This window comes from Chiloscyllium punctatum, unplaced genomic scaffold, assembly GCF_047496795.1.
Source record: "Chiloscyllium punctatum isolate Juve2018m unplaced genomic scaffold, sChiPun1.3 scaffold_338, whole genome shotgun sequence".
NCBI lineage: Eukaryota > Metazoa > Chordata > Chondrichthyes > Orectolobiformes > Hemiscylliidae > Chiloscyllium > Chiloscyllium punctatum.
In genome coordinates this window covers 125,123-140,254 of record NW_027310072.1, presented here as the reverse complement: position 1 = coordinate 140,254, position 15,132 = coordinate 125,123, and the positions used below count along the sequence as shown (strand labels likewise).

The window sequence follows — 15,132 nt, the reverse complement described above, 5'->3', positions numbered from 1 at the left end:
ATCCCTGGGCACTACGGGGACAATTTAGCACGACCAATCCACCCTAACCTGTACATCCCTGGGCACTACGGGGACAATTTAGCACGGCCAATCCACCCTAACCTGCACATCCCTGGGCACTACGGGGACAATTTAGCACGGCCAATCCACCCTAACCTGCATATCCCTGGGCACTACGGGGACAATTTAGCTCGGGCCAATCCACCCTAACCTGCACATCCCTGGGCACTACGGGGACAATTTAGCACGACCAATCCCACCCTAACCTGCACATCCCTGGGCACTACGGGGACAATTTAGCACGGCCAATCCACCCTAACCTGCACATCCCTGGGCACTACGGGGACAATTTAGCACGACCAATCCCACCCTAACCTGCACATCCCTGGGCACTACGGGGACAATTTAGCACGGCCAATCCACCCTAACCTGTACATCCCTGGGCACTACGGGGACAATTTAGCACGACCAACCCACCCTAACCTGCACATCTCTGTGCACTATGGGGACAATTTAGCACGACCAACCCACCCTAACCTGCACATCCCTGGGCACTACGGGGACAATTTAGCACGGCCAATCCACCCTAACCTGCACATCCCTGGGCACTATGGGGACAATTTAGCTCGGGCCAATCCACCCTAACCTGCACATCCCTGGGCACTACGGGGACAATTTAGCACGACCAATCCCACCCTAACCTGCACATCCCTGGGCACTACGGGGACAATTTAGCACGGCCAATCCACCCTAACCTGTACATCCCTGGGCACTACGGGGACAATTTAGCACGACCAACCCACCCTAACCTGCACATCTCTGTGCACTATGGGGACAATTTAGCACGACCAACCCACCCTAACCTGCACATCCCTGGGCACTACGGGGACAATTTAGCACGACCAACCCACCCTAACCTGCACATCCCTGGGCACTACGGGGACAATTTAGCACGGCCAATCCACCCTAACCTGCACATCCCTGGGCACTACGGGGACAGTTTAGCATGGCCAATCCACCCTAACCTGCACATCTCTGTGCACTGCGGGGACAATTTAGCATGGCCAATCCACCCGAACCTGCACATCCGTGGGCACTATGCAACAATTTAGCACGGCCAATCCACCCTAACCTGCACATCCCTGAGCACTATGGGACAATTTAGCATGGCCAATCCACCCTAACCTGCACATGCCTAGGCACTACGGGACAATTTAGCACAGCCAATCCACCCTAACCTGCACATCTCTGGGCACTACGGGGACAATTTAGCATGGCCAATCCACCCTAACCTGCACATCCCTGGGCACTATGGGACAATTGAGCACAGCCAATCCACCCTAACCTGCACATCCCTGGGCACTATGGGATAATTTAGCACGGCCAATCCACCCTAACTTGCACATCTCTGGATATTATGGGATAATTTAGCACGGCCAATCCACCCTAACCTGCACATCTCTGGATATTACGGGATAAATTAGCACGGCCAATCCACCCTAACTTACACATCTCTGGATTTTACGGGATAATTTAGCACGGCCAATCATAGAATCCCTACTGTGTGGAAACAGAACCAATCTACATGATGAACGGCTCCATTTGACAGCCTGTGTGGAGGTGAGGGGTCCAGTCACTTTCTGACAGTCAAAACTCTGTGCTGTTCAGGGGCAGATTGCTACAGAAAACCTACACCAGGTACCAGCGAGAAGCATGCCGTTTGTGGGACTTGAGCATGTTATGACTGACCGTGAGAAAACTGGGAGTGCCCCCTGGGAGTGTCCTACTACAAACAGATTCTGTCATAGCACCTGGGATCACTAAGATGTAAAGAACCGTACCGCGTTGGAACAGACCCTTCGGCCCCTACTGTGCCCGCACATCCTGCCCATCCACACTAAAACCATCTTCCCTTACAGGATCCGTATCCCTCTATTCCCTTCCTATTCATGTAATTGTCCAGGAGCTTCTCGAATGCTGCTATTGTGTCTGCTTCCACCAACTCCTCTAGCAACTCACTCACCGCCCCTTGTGTGAAAAACTTCCCTCGAACATCTATTTTAAACTTCAACCCCCCCCCCCCCCTCCACACCTTGAACCTGTGTCCCCTCGTAACTGACCGCTCCACCCTGGGAAAAGAAAAGCCTCATATCTTCCACTCTATCCATGCTGTTCACAATCTTATAAACCTCACCCCTCAACCTTTCAGTGAAAGTGACCCCAGTCCTATCCAATCTTTCTTCATCACTAAAATCCCGCATACCAGGCAACATCCTGGGAAACTTTCACTGCACCCCTCTCCAAAATATTCACATCCTTCTGGTCGTGTGGTGACCAGAATTGTACACAATATTACAAGCGTGGCCTATCTAAAGTTGTATAAAGCTGCAGCATAACCTGTCTATCCTTGTACTCAATGCCTCTCCAATGAAGGCCAGCATACTGTGTGCCTTACCTACCTGAGCTGGCACATTCAGTGATCTGTAAACCCACACACCCAGATCCCTCTGCATATCAATACCCCGAAGGGTATTCACTGTATAATTTCCACCTGTACTTGACCTTCCAAAATACATCATCTCATACTTGTTCAGATGAAACTCCGCCTGCCATTTTTCTCCCCATGCCTCGGACTGATCTACGTCCTGCTGTATCCTCTGACAACCCTCCTCACGATCCGCAACTCCCTCAAATCTTCGTATCGCCCGCAAACTTACTAACTAGACCAGCCACGCTTTCCTCCAAATCATCTATGTGGGTCACGAGCAGCAGATGGCCCAGCACCGATCCCTGTGGGACACCACGGGTCACAGCCCTCGATTCCGAAAAGCAGCCTTCCACCGTTACCCACAGATGTTCTTGCAAAAAAGCAGTGTCTGATGGTTAGTGGACCAGAAGTTCCTTCTGTTGCTGGTCAACTCAATGTTTACTCACCTCTTGCTCATCCTTACTGGTGCCCTGTTGCTTGCTTCCCTTCTGTAACGTTGCCCCTTTGAAGAAATACAAAGAGAGCCATTGTTGGGACGTGACTAGGCGCTAATGAACCAAGCCACTCAATTCAAATACAAACACACTGGACAATTTATTCAGCTCCATTGTGCCCAGCAACAGTTTTGGAACCTGCACAGTGTCTCAGCGATGCTGTTCAGTTGTTCTAGCGACAGTCTGACCACCTGTACGTGGAACTGATTCTGCGAACAGTTCGCTGAGTAGAGTACATCATACAGCACAGAAACAGACCCTGGGCTCCAATTCATCCAGGCCGACCAAAGTTTCCCAAAGCAAGCCAAGTCCCGTTTGCTACGTTGTTTTGTCAGGACTCGTGCCCAGGAGAAGGTAGAATGGACCACACAGCTTTCAAACACAGGGGCCCCATGGAACCAGACCCTAAATCCAGGCACAGCGAGGGTCAAACTAAGGGCACAAAATTCCAACCAGAGAGATGTACCGCACGGAAACAGACCCTTCGGTCCAACTCATCCTTGCCAACCAGATATCCCAACCTAATCTAGTCCCACCTGCCAGCACCTGGCCCATATCCCTCTAAACCCTTCATATCCATGTCCCCCATCCAGATGTCTTTTAGAGTCATAGAGATGTACAGCATACCCATCCAAAAGCCTCTTAAATGTTGCTATCTACCTGTGACTGCACTTTCAAGGAGCTATGAACCTGCACTCCAAGGTCTCTTTGTTCAGCAACACTCCCTAGGACCTTACCATTAAGTGTATAAGTCCTGCTAAGATTTGCTTTCCCAAAATGCAGCACCTCACATTTATCTGAATTAAACTCCATCTGCCACTTCTCAGCCCATTGGTCCATCTGGTCCAGATCCTGTTGTAATCTGAGGTAACCCTCTTCGCTGTCCACTACACCTCCAATTTTGGTGTCATCTGCAAACTTACTAACTTTTTAAAATGTCGTCATTGTACCAGCCTCCACCACTTCCTCTGGCAGCTCGTTCCACACACGCACCACCCTCTGGGGGAAAAGGATGCCCCTTAGGTCTCTTTTATATCTTGCCCCTCTCACCCTAAACCTATGCCCTCTAGTTCTGGACTCCTCCACCCCAGGGGGAAAAGACCTTGTCCATTTACCCTATCCACGTCCCCCTCATGATTTTATAAACCTCTGTAAGGTCATTCCTCAGTATCACACAGCAACCAGGACAGGAGAAGGGTATTGGCTCCGACTGTATATTGATGAGGTGGTGACTGGTCTGTATCCTGACTCTGAAAGCCTTTGAGTAACATAAAAAAGAAAAACACACCTCAATCTTAAATCTTAACTGATCAAATCGAATCTTCTGAGGCAGCTAGGAGGCCACTTAAGAGTGAAGAAAGGGCGGTCCTGACCCCTCATGAGACACGACCACCAGCAGAAAACCTCTCTCTCTCTCTATTAACGCCAATAATCCTTCCCAACGCCCAAACTCATAGAATCCTTACAGTGTGGAAGCAGGTCATTCAGCCCATCAAATCCACACCGAACCTGCAATGATCAGCCCAACTACTCTATCCCTGTAATCCTGCATTTCCAATGACTAATCCACCCTAACCTGCACATCCCTGGGCTCTACGGGGACAATTTAGCACGGCCAATCCACCCTATCCTGCACATCCCTGGGCTCTACGGGGACAATTTAGCACGGCCAATCCACCCTAACCTACACATCCCTGGGCACTACGGGATAATTTAGCACAGCCAATCCACCCTAACCTGAACATCCCTGGGAACTACGGGGACAGTTTAGCATGACCAATCCACCCTAAGCTGCACATCTCTGGACACTAAGGGGACAATTTAGCACGGCCAATCCACACTAACCTGCACCTCCCTGGGCACTACAGGGCAATTTTGCATGGCCAATCCACCCTAACCTGCACATCCCTGGGCACTACGGGGACAATCCACCCTAACCTGCACATGCCTGGGCTCTACGGGACAATGTAGCATGGCCAATCCATCCAAACTTGCATAATCCTGGGCACTACGGGGACAATTTAGCACGGCCAATCCACCCTAACCTGCACATCCCTGGGCACTACGGGGACAAATTAGCATGGCCAATCCACCCTAACCTACACATCCCAGAGCACTATGGGGACAATTTAGCATGGCCAATCCACCCTAACCTACACATCCCTGGGCAATACGGGGACAATTTAGCACAGCCAATCTACCCAAACCTGCACATCCCTGGGCACTACGGGGACAATTTAGCACGGCCAATCCACCCTAACCTGCACATCCCTGGGCAATACGGGGACAATTTAGCACAGCCAATCTACCCAAACCTGCACATCCCTGGGCACTACGGGGACAATTTAGCATGGCCAATCCACCCTAACCTGCACATCCCTGGGCAATACGGGGACAATTTAGCACAGCCAATCTACCCAAACCTGCACATCCCTGGGCACTATGGGGACAATTTAGCACGGCCAATCCACCCTAACCTGCACATCCCTGGGCACTACGGGGACAATTTAGCACAGCCAATCTACCCAAACCTGCACATCCCTGGGCACTACGGGACAATTTAGCACGGCCAATCCACCCTAACCTGCACATCCCTGGGCACTATGGGGACAATTTAGCACAGCCAATCTACCCAAACCTGCACATCCCTGGGCACTACGGGAAAATTTAGCACAGCCAAACTCCCCTAACCTGCACATCCCTGGGCACTACGGGGACAATTTAGCACGGCCAATCCACCCTAACCTGCACGCCTTTGGACTGTGGGCGGAGACCCATGCAGACACAGGGCGGCATGACGACTAAGTGGTTAGCACTGCTGCCTCACAGCACCACAGACCCGGGTTCGATTCTGATTAGTGGTTCTGGACGGGTTACTCTTCAGAGATTCAGTGGGGTCTTGTTGAAGCCATGGGGCCTGTGTCCACACTGTGTGGATTCTAATTCTAATATGCAAACTCCACACAGCCTGAGGCTAGAATCAAACCTGGGTCCCTGGTGCTGTGAGGCAGCAGTGCTAACTACTGAGTCACCACACATTGAATTCATAGGGTTATGATTGGATTAGATTAGATTTCCTACAGTGTGGAAACAGGCCCTTCAGCCCAACAAGAGTAATCCACCCACTCCCAGTTCCCTCTGACTAATGCACCTAATACTATGGGCAATTTAGCATGGCCAATTCACCTGACCCACACATCTTTGGAGTGTGGGAGGAAACTGGAGCACCCGGAGGAAACCCACACAGACACGGGGAGAATGTGCAAACTCCACACAGTCAGTCGCCCGAGGCTGGGATCGAACCTGGGACCCTGGTGTTGTGAGGCAGTAGTGCTAACCACTAAGCCACGTGCCGCCTAGGTGTGCTAGCTAGGTGTGCAAATATTGCTCACAAGTGTTATCTTTGGACACACACCAACTGTGTGATAACAAGGATCAAGTTAATTGGGAGTGTGGCATTGTTAGTCAAGGACAGTATTATGGTGGCAGAAAGGACATGTCTACTGAGGTAGTATGGGCTGAGGTTAGAAACAGGAAAGGAGAGGTCACCCTGTTGGGAGTTTTCTATAGGTCTCCGAATAGTTCCAGAGATGTAGAGGAAAGGATTGCAAAGATAATTCTGGATAGGAGTGAGAGAGACAGGGTAGTTGTTATGGGAGACTTTAACTTTCCAACTATTGACTGGGACTACTATAGTTTGAGTACTTTAGACTGGTCAGTTTTTGTCCAGTATGTGCAAGAGGGTTTCCTGACACAGTATGTAGACAAGGGGCGAGGCTACATTGGGCAATGAAGTGTTAGATGAGCATTTTGATGATAATTAGGTTACGTTTACTTTAGTGATGGAAAGGGATAGGTATATTCCGCAGGGCAGGAGTTATAGCTGGGGGAAGGCAATTACGAAGCAATTAGGCAAGATGTAGGGTGCATTGGATGGGAAAGGAAACTGCAGGGGATAGGAACAATTGAAATGTGGAGTTTATTCTCAGAACAGCTACTGCGTGTCCTTGATAAGTATGTACCCGTCAGGAAGTTGTCGAGCGCAAGAGCCGTACTTTACAAAGGAAGTCGAATCTCTTATCAAAAGGAAGACAGCTTAGGTTAGGATGAGATATGAAGGCTCAGTTAAGAGGTACAAGTTAGCCAGGAAAGACCTAAAGCGCGAGCTAAGAAGAACTAGGAGGGGACATGAGGAATCAGTGGCAGGTATGATCAAGGAAAACCCTAAAGCTTTCTGTAAGTTTATTAGGAATAAAAGACTGACTAGAGTAAGATTAGGGTCAATCAAAAACGGTAGTGGGAAGTTGCGTGTGAAGTCCGAGGAGATGGGGAAAAGCTAAATGACTACTTTTTGTCAGTATTCACACTGGAAAAAGACAATGTTGTCGAGGAGAATGTTGAGATACTGGTGACTAGATCAGATGGGATTGAGGTTTACAAGGAGGAGGTGTTAACAATTCTGGAAAGTGTGAAAATAGACAAGTCCCCAGGGCTGGATGGGATTTATCCGAGGATTCTCTGGGAAGCCAGGGAGGAGATTGCCGAGCTTTGATCTTTATGTCCTCATTGTCTGTAGGAATAGTGCCAGAAGACTGGAGGATAGCAAATATTGTCCCCTTGTTCAAGAAGGGGAGTAGAAACATCCCTGGTAATTATAGACCAGTGAGCCTTACTTCGGTTGTGGATAAAGTGTTGGAAAAAGTTATGAGATAGGACTTATAATCACCTAGAAAGGAATATGTTGATTAGGGATAGTCAACACAGTTTTGTGAAGGGTAGGTCTTGCCTCACAAATCTTACTGAGTTCTTTGAGTAGGTGACCAAACAGGGGGATAAGGGTAAAGCGATTGATGTGGTGTATATGGATCTCAGTAAGGCATTTGATAAGGTTCCCCATGGTAGGCTATTGAACAAAATATGGAGACATGGAATTGTGGGCGATTTAGTGGTTTGGATCAGAAATTGGCTAGCTGAAAGAAGACAGAGGGTGGTGGTTGATGGGAAATATTCATCCTAGAGTTCAATTACTAGTGGGGTACCACAAGGATCTGTTTTGGGGCCACTGCTGTTGTCATTTTTATAAATGACCTGAATGAGGGCGTAGAAGGATGGGTTAGTAAATTTGACACTAAGGTTGGTGGAGTTGTTGGTAGTGCAGATTACAGAGGGACAGAGATAAGCTGCAGAGCTGGGCTGAGAGGTGGCAGATGGAGTTTAATGTGGAAAAGTGTGAGGTGATTCACTTTGTAAGGAGTAACAGGAATGCAGAGTACTGCGCTAATGGTAAGATTCTCGGTAGTGTAGATAAGCAGAGAGATCTCGGTGTCCATGTACATAGATCCCTGAAAGTTGCCACCCAGGTCGATCGGATTGTTAAGAAGGCATACGGTGTGTTAGCGTTTATTGGTAGAGGGATTGAGTTTCGGAGCCACGAGGTCATGCTGCAGCTGTACAAAACTCTGGTGCGGCCGCACTTGGGGAGTATTGTGTACAGTTCTGGTCACCGCATGATAGGAAGGATGTGGAAACTTTGGAAAAGATTCAGAGGAGATTTACCAGGATGTTGCCTGGTAATGCAGGGAAGGTCTTACTAGGAGAGGACTTGAGGCTGTTTTTGTTAGAGAAGAAGGTTGAGAGGTGACTTAACTGAGACGTATAAGATAATCCGAGGGTGAGACAGGGTGGTCAGTGAGAGCCTTTTCCCTCGGATGGTGATGGCTAGCACCAGGGGACACAGCTTTAAATTGAGGGGGTGATAGATACAGGACAGATGGCAGAGGGAGTTTCTTTACTCAGAGAGTAGGAGGGGGCGTGGAATGCACTGTCTGCAACAGGAGTAGACTCACCAAACTTTAGGGGCATTTAAATGGGCATTGGGTAGGCACATGGGTGAGAATGGATTAGTGTAGGATAGATGGGCTTCAGATTGGTTCCATAGATCAGCACATCATCGAGGACCGAAGGGCCTGTACTGTGCTGTAATGTTCTATGTTCTACAACACCAGGTTATAGTCCAGCAGGTCTATTTAGAAGTAAAAGGTTTCAGAGCGCTGCTCCTTCATCACGTAGCTAGTGGGGCATGATCATAGGACACAGAACTTATAGTAAAAAATCAAAAAGAGTCACACAACTGATGTGATGTATTGAACAAACCTAGATTGCTGTTGAGTCTTTAATCACTTTGAAGGGGAGGCAGGTTTTGATGCATTAATATTCAAATCCTTGAGCTTCTTTCAAGTCACATTCCCCCGAGATAACGTAAGGTTTTATTAAAAAGAAGTGACATCACAACTCCGACAATGCATTAAAGGTGTGTGGTTAGAATCTGTGTCCCAGTCAGACCGATTCTATTTCCAAAATAGGAATTGTTTAAATGTCACATGGACTGACTGCCTGGAGGTTGTGTGCTTTTTGAACTAGCTAGAATGGATCTGCAAATACAGATTTGCAAGTGCAAATTCACCGCATATACTGCATGTGTACGTGCATGTGTGTGCATGAGAGAATGCATGTGTGTGTGCATGCACGTGTGCACCTGAGTGTGAAGTATATGCCTGTGAGAGGGTGAGTGCATGAGTGTGGGTGTGTCTGAGAGCAAGGGTGGATGAGGGAGGGTCGAGTGTGATTGTGAGAGCGTGTGTGTGTGTGTGTGTATGTGTGTTTGTGTATTGTGTGTGTAGTGCAATGGGGTCTCCCGTATTGTGACATGAACCGAAGATCCCAATTGAGGCCACCCTCATGGGTACCGGACTTGGCTATGAGCCTCTGCTTGCCAACTCTGCGTTGTTGCGTATCCCAAAGTCCACCTTGGAGGACGGCCACCCGAAGCCGAACCCACTCAAGTCGACCTACAGCACAGACTACGCTGAGAGACTGTGCCGTCACACCCCTCGCAAACTCCTTGATAATCTTGCGCACCAATCTACATCATGCGCCATAGTCCTTATTCTCAGTTTGCGCTCAAGGTGCAGCAGTACAGTTACAAGACGCGGCTGGGCAGATGAGGAGATGGAACCACACCGCCTACATGCACACCGGGAACAAGGGACTGGAGAAACCTGGCATGACCAGCAGCAGTAGCCAAGCCTCCCCCAGTTGAGAAATGGTATCACAACAGGGAAAGCGATCGTCAACTTACCCTTCAACAGGAAGAGATTGAAGTTCTCTGCTGCAGGCTCAATTTCTGCCCCACCACCAAAATGGATCCCTTTAGCCTTGCGGCAAACACAGAGGAATTCATCGAATGGATGAGACTCCAGGGAGTCTTCCAAAACGTCACCAGCAAGCTCAACCGACGAAGCGGGAGCCGGAACAGTTGTCAGAGAGATCCGTAGTGGAGCGACCAAAGGAGGAGTTGATTGGGGTGCCTCTGGAGGGCTGCTGCCCCCTGGGCTTGGTATGTACGCTCCAGCTGTCAGGAGATGCCAGATTCACCAGCCACACCCACCAGGTGGGGCAGAATGTTACCCGATCACAACACAGCGCCGTCCATGCTCTCAAAGCCGATCGCAACATTGTCATCAGGCAACTACCGGCCGATCCGGCCAAACAGCACACCCGTGAACTCAACAGATCGTTGAAGACTTTTGATCAGAATACCCGACGCACACTCATCGCACATACTTCTCATGTAGGAGACTTCTACTGCCTTCTGAAGATACACAAAGCTAACACACCGTGACGTCCCGGTGTATCAGGCAATGGGATCCTGTGTGAAATCCTCTCTGGCTATGTCGAGGGCATCCTGAAACCCATTGTACAGGGGGACCCCCCCCCCAAGCTTCTGTCGCGACACTACGGATTTCTCATAGAATCTCAGCACCCACGGAGCAGTTGAACCAGGAACATTCCTCGTCACACTGAATGTTTCAGCACTCTACTCCAGCGTCCCCCACGATGGCGGCATGGCTGCATCAATTCCAATATCCGAGCACCATCCTACAACGACTCATCTGCTTTATCCACAGCCACAACGTCTTCGCTTTCGACGACCAGTTTCTTCAAATCGTCTATGTGGCATTTTATCAATTCCTACTTTGGAAACAGAGCCAGTCTGAATCAAGACTGGGAGACAGACAGACTCATACCTCGGACCTTTAATGCTTCATCCGAGCGGTGATGTCACTTTTCTAAAATAAAACCGTACAGACTTGCTGGGCCGAAGGGCCTGTTTCCACACTGTAGGGAATCGAATTTAATCTAATTTAATCTCGGGAATGTGACTTGAGAGAAGCGTTGGGATTTAAATAGTAATTCATCGAAGCCTGCAACCTCATTACAAGTGATTAAAGACTGAAAAGCAATCTCGATTTGTTCAACACCTCACACCAGTTGTACCACACTTTGATCTTTTACTCTGAATTCTCTGTCCTATAATCCTGCCCCGCTGGCTCCCTGATGAAGGAGCAGTGCTCCAAAAGCTTGTACTTCCAAATAAACCTGTTGGACGAGAAGCTGGCGTCATGTGATTTTTAACTTTGTCCACCCCAGTCCAACACCGGGCACCTCCACACAAGGACATTCATACTTTTCAGATCCACACCTCGCTTGCCTTCCTAGCTGATCTGTCCTAGCCAGGCAGATGGCGGAGGAGTTCTGATCAGCCACAGTGAGAGGCATGCCCGTTACTTGAACAGTCCCTCAACCCTGGGTGGGGGTTTGGGAACAGTCCCACGAAAGTCAGCTTTGTTCACCAATGGTGGTCCTCGCAGCCTGAAGGCGATCGGTGGGGGGGGGAGATGCCAGCAATGTACCGTCACCTCACAAACAACAGGCTGGGGTTCGCAAGCCCTCTCTTCGCCAACAGCGCGGCATTCCAAGGCCCTCTGCAGTCGAAAACCACTGACACCCACAGACGCATCAGGCCAGCCAGCCAAAAGCTTGGGTCGAAGAGGCAGGGAGACAACCTGCCAGGAGGGTGAGACCGCAAGACCAGGACGGGTAAGGTAAATCCGAAGGGGGGGACAAAACATTGGAAGTGAGACACCCAGACAGTAATGAGAATGTGGGACTCACTACCACACGGGACGTGGTTGAAGCAGTTATTGCAATTGAATGACTTTAAGGAGACCTTAGAATCACAGCAGAGAGAGGACAGGTTGATGGGAGGAGGGATCAGCACTGACTGCTTGCGCTTAGTGGACTCTTCCTGTGCTGAAAATCCTTTGGTACCTGGCGTATTGTCTAACAATAGGCAGAGGAGTGTCCAGGGATCAATCAGAGATTCTCATTTTCCTGAGCTTGAGACAGCACATCAACATTGGCGATCACACAAGTGGGCAAGGAAACACAGGCTACAATGGTACCACTGCGATGGGGCAGGGGTTAGGCAAATACTACTGTGAGAGGGGCAAAGGGCTAGGGTTATACAGCCATGAGGGGGCAAGGGGTTGAGACTGCACCACCATGAGGGGTGGCAAGGGACTGGGACTGTACAACCGTGAGGGGGTCAAGGGGTGGGACTGTACCACCGTGAGGGGACAGGAGCTAGGCAGATACCACAGTGAAGGGGCAAAGGGCTAGGATTATGCCACTGTGAGGGGGCAAGGGACTGGGACTATACCACCATGAGGTGGGGGGGGGGGGGGGGGGGGGTAAGGGGCTGGGACTGTACCACCGTGAGGGGGCAAGGGGCTGGGAACTGTAACAATGTGAAGGGGCAAAGGGCTAGGATTATACCACCATGAAGGGGCAAAGAGCTGGGACTGTACCACCATGAGGAGGTAAGGGGCTGGGACAGTACCAACATGAGGGGGCAAGAGGCTGGGACTGTACCACCGTGAGGGGGCAAGGGGCTTGGACTGTACCAACTCAAGGAGCTGGGACTGTACCACTGCAAGGAGGCAAGTGACTGGGACTGTACCACCATGAGGGGGCAAGGGGCTGGGACTGTACCACTGTGACGGGGAAAAGGGCTATATTATACCACTGAGGAGGCAAGGAGCTGGGACTACCACTGCCAGGGGGCAAGGGGCTGGGACTGTACCAACATGAGGGAGCAAGGGGCTGGGACTGTACCAACATGAGGGAGCAAGGGACTGGGACTGTACCAACGCAAGGGGCTGTGACTGTACCACCGTGGGGCAAGGGGCTGGGATTGTACCAACATGAGGGGGCAAGGGGCCTGGACTGTACCATCACGAGGGGGCAAGGGACTGGGACTGTACCAACTCAAGGAGCTGGGAGTGTACCACTGCGAGGAGGTAAGGGGCTGGGACTGTATCATCTTGAAGGGGTAAGTGGCTTGGACTGTACCACTGCGAGGGGGCAAGCAATTGAGATTGTACCACCGTGAAGGGGCAAGGGTCTGGGACTGTACCATTGCGAGGGGGCAAGGAGCTGGGACTGCACCACAAGGGAGCAAGGGGCTTGCAGTGTCCCACTGCGAGGGAGCAGAAACGTGGATGGTACCACATAAGCAGGCAGTTCCTTGTGGGTTAAGTCCAGGTTCACGTGACTATGCAGAGAAGTGTTCAGCGGGACGTGGAATTCGGATTGGGTCTATTAATCGGCGTGTGCCAAGTGTCAGGGCCAAAAAGCACCAAGGGACGTCACGGTGGGCTCAGTGGTTAGTACAGCTGCCTCACAGTGCCGGGGGACCTGGATTCGATCCCACCTCGGGCGGCTGTCTATCTGTGTGGAGTTTGCACCTTCTCCCCGTGCCTGCGTGGGTTTCCTCCTGCAGGCCACAGATGTGTAGGTGAGGGTGGATTGGCCGTGCTAAAGTGTCCAGGATGTGATGTTCTTCAGGGGGTCAGCATGGACTCGACGGGCCAAGTGGCGTGCTACCGCCCTGTCGGGAGTCTACGTGACTCCAAGCGTGGCAATCATGCCTGCAGCACTCTCAGGAAAAGAGGTGGCTGCTTCCCATTGAGTGACCTCTCAGCGGGACACGGGTTTCTGACTGGATTCACTGTCGGCAGCATCACAGAGCTTCAGGATGCAGTACATCCGTCTCGCATTACAGCTCGGCGAGCAAGCTTCCATCCAGAACCTCAACCTGAGCTGCACATTCTCTAGCCTCCATACGGCAAAACTCTTGACAATCCTGCATTCGGAGGGGAAGGGAGCTGCAGGAATGTGAAGGGATGTCCTGACCGAACATGGAAGGCTGGAAGTACTGGAGGTTTTTAAAATCGCGAGGGGGCATGGAGAGGGTAAATAGACAAGGTCTTTTCCCCCTGGGGTGGGGGGAGCCCAGAACTAGAGGGTTATAAAATCATGAGGGGGGGCATGGAGAGGGTAAATAGACAAGGTCTTTTCCCCCTGGGGTGGGGGGAGCCCAGAACTAGAGGGTTATAAAATCATGGGGGGGGGGGGGTATGGATAGGGTAAATAGACAAGGTCTTTTCCCCCTGGGGTGGGGGAGTCCAGAACTAGAGGTTTATAAAATCATGAGGCGGGGGCATGGATAGGGTAAATAGACAAGGTCTTTTCCCCCTGGGGTGGGGGGAGTCCAGAACTAGAGGGTTATAAAATCATGGGGGGGGGGGGGGGGCATGGATAGGGTAAATAGACAAGGTCTTTTCCCCCTGGGGTGGGGGGAGTCCAGAACTAGAGGTTTATAAAATCATGAGGGGGGGGTATGTATAGGGTAAATAGACAAGGTCTTTTCCCCCTGGGGTGGGGGGAGTCCAGAACTAGAGGTTTATAAAATCATGGGGGGGGGGGGGGCATGGATAGGGTAAATAGACAAGGTCTTTTCCCCCTGGGGTGGGGGGAGTCCAGAACTAGAGGGTTATAAAATCATGGGGGGGGGGGGGGTATGGATAGGGTAAATAGACAAGGTCTTTTCCCCCTGGGGTGGGGCGGGGGGGGGGAATGTCTGAAAGGTGTCCACACGGGACAGTCAGTCAGTCAGTCACCCTGGACCCCAACTACTTCTCCGATCCCCCCCCCACCCCCCCCGCTGTGAGTCCGCTGGTGCCGTCCCAAGTGACCGGAGGTGTAAAAGCGCTTGTGGCAGGCGCCGCACTCGAAGGGCTTCTCCCCGGTGTGGATCCGCTGGTGAACCCGGAGGTCGTTGCAGGTGGAGAAGCGTTTCTGGCAGACGGTGCACTGGAAGGGCCTCTCGCCCGTGTGGGAGCGCCGGTGCCGGGTCAGGTTGCTGGACTTGCTGAAGCTCTTCTGGCAGACGCCGCACTCGAAGGG

General features: G+C 51.0%; 1 pseudogene; it reads right to left on the bottom strand.

Moving 5' to 3' along the window:
* LOC140472452 (tubulin alpha-1C chain-like) overlaps nt 1-15,132 on the bottom strand; it is a 59,715-nt pseudogene that overhangs the window by 25,634 nt on the left and 18,949 nt on the right.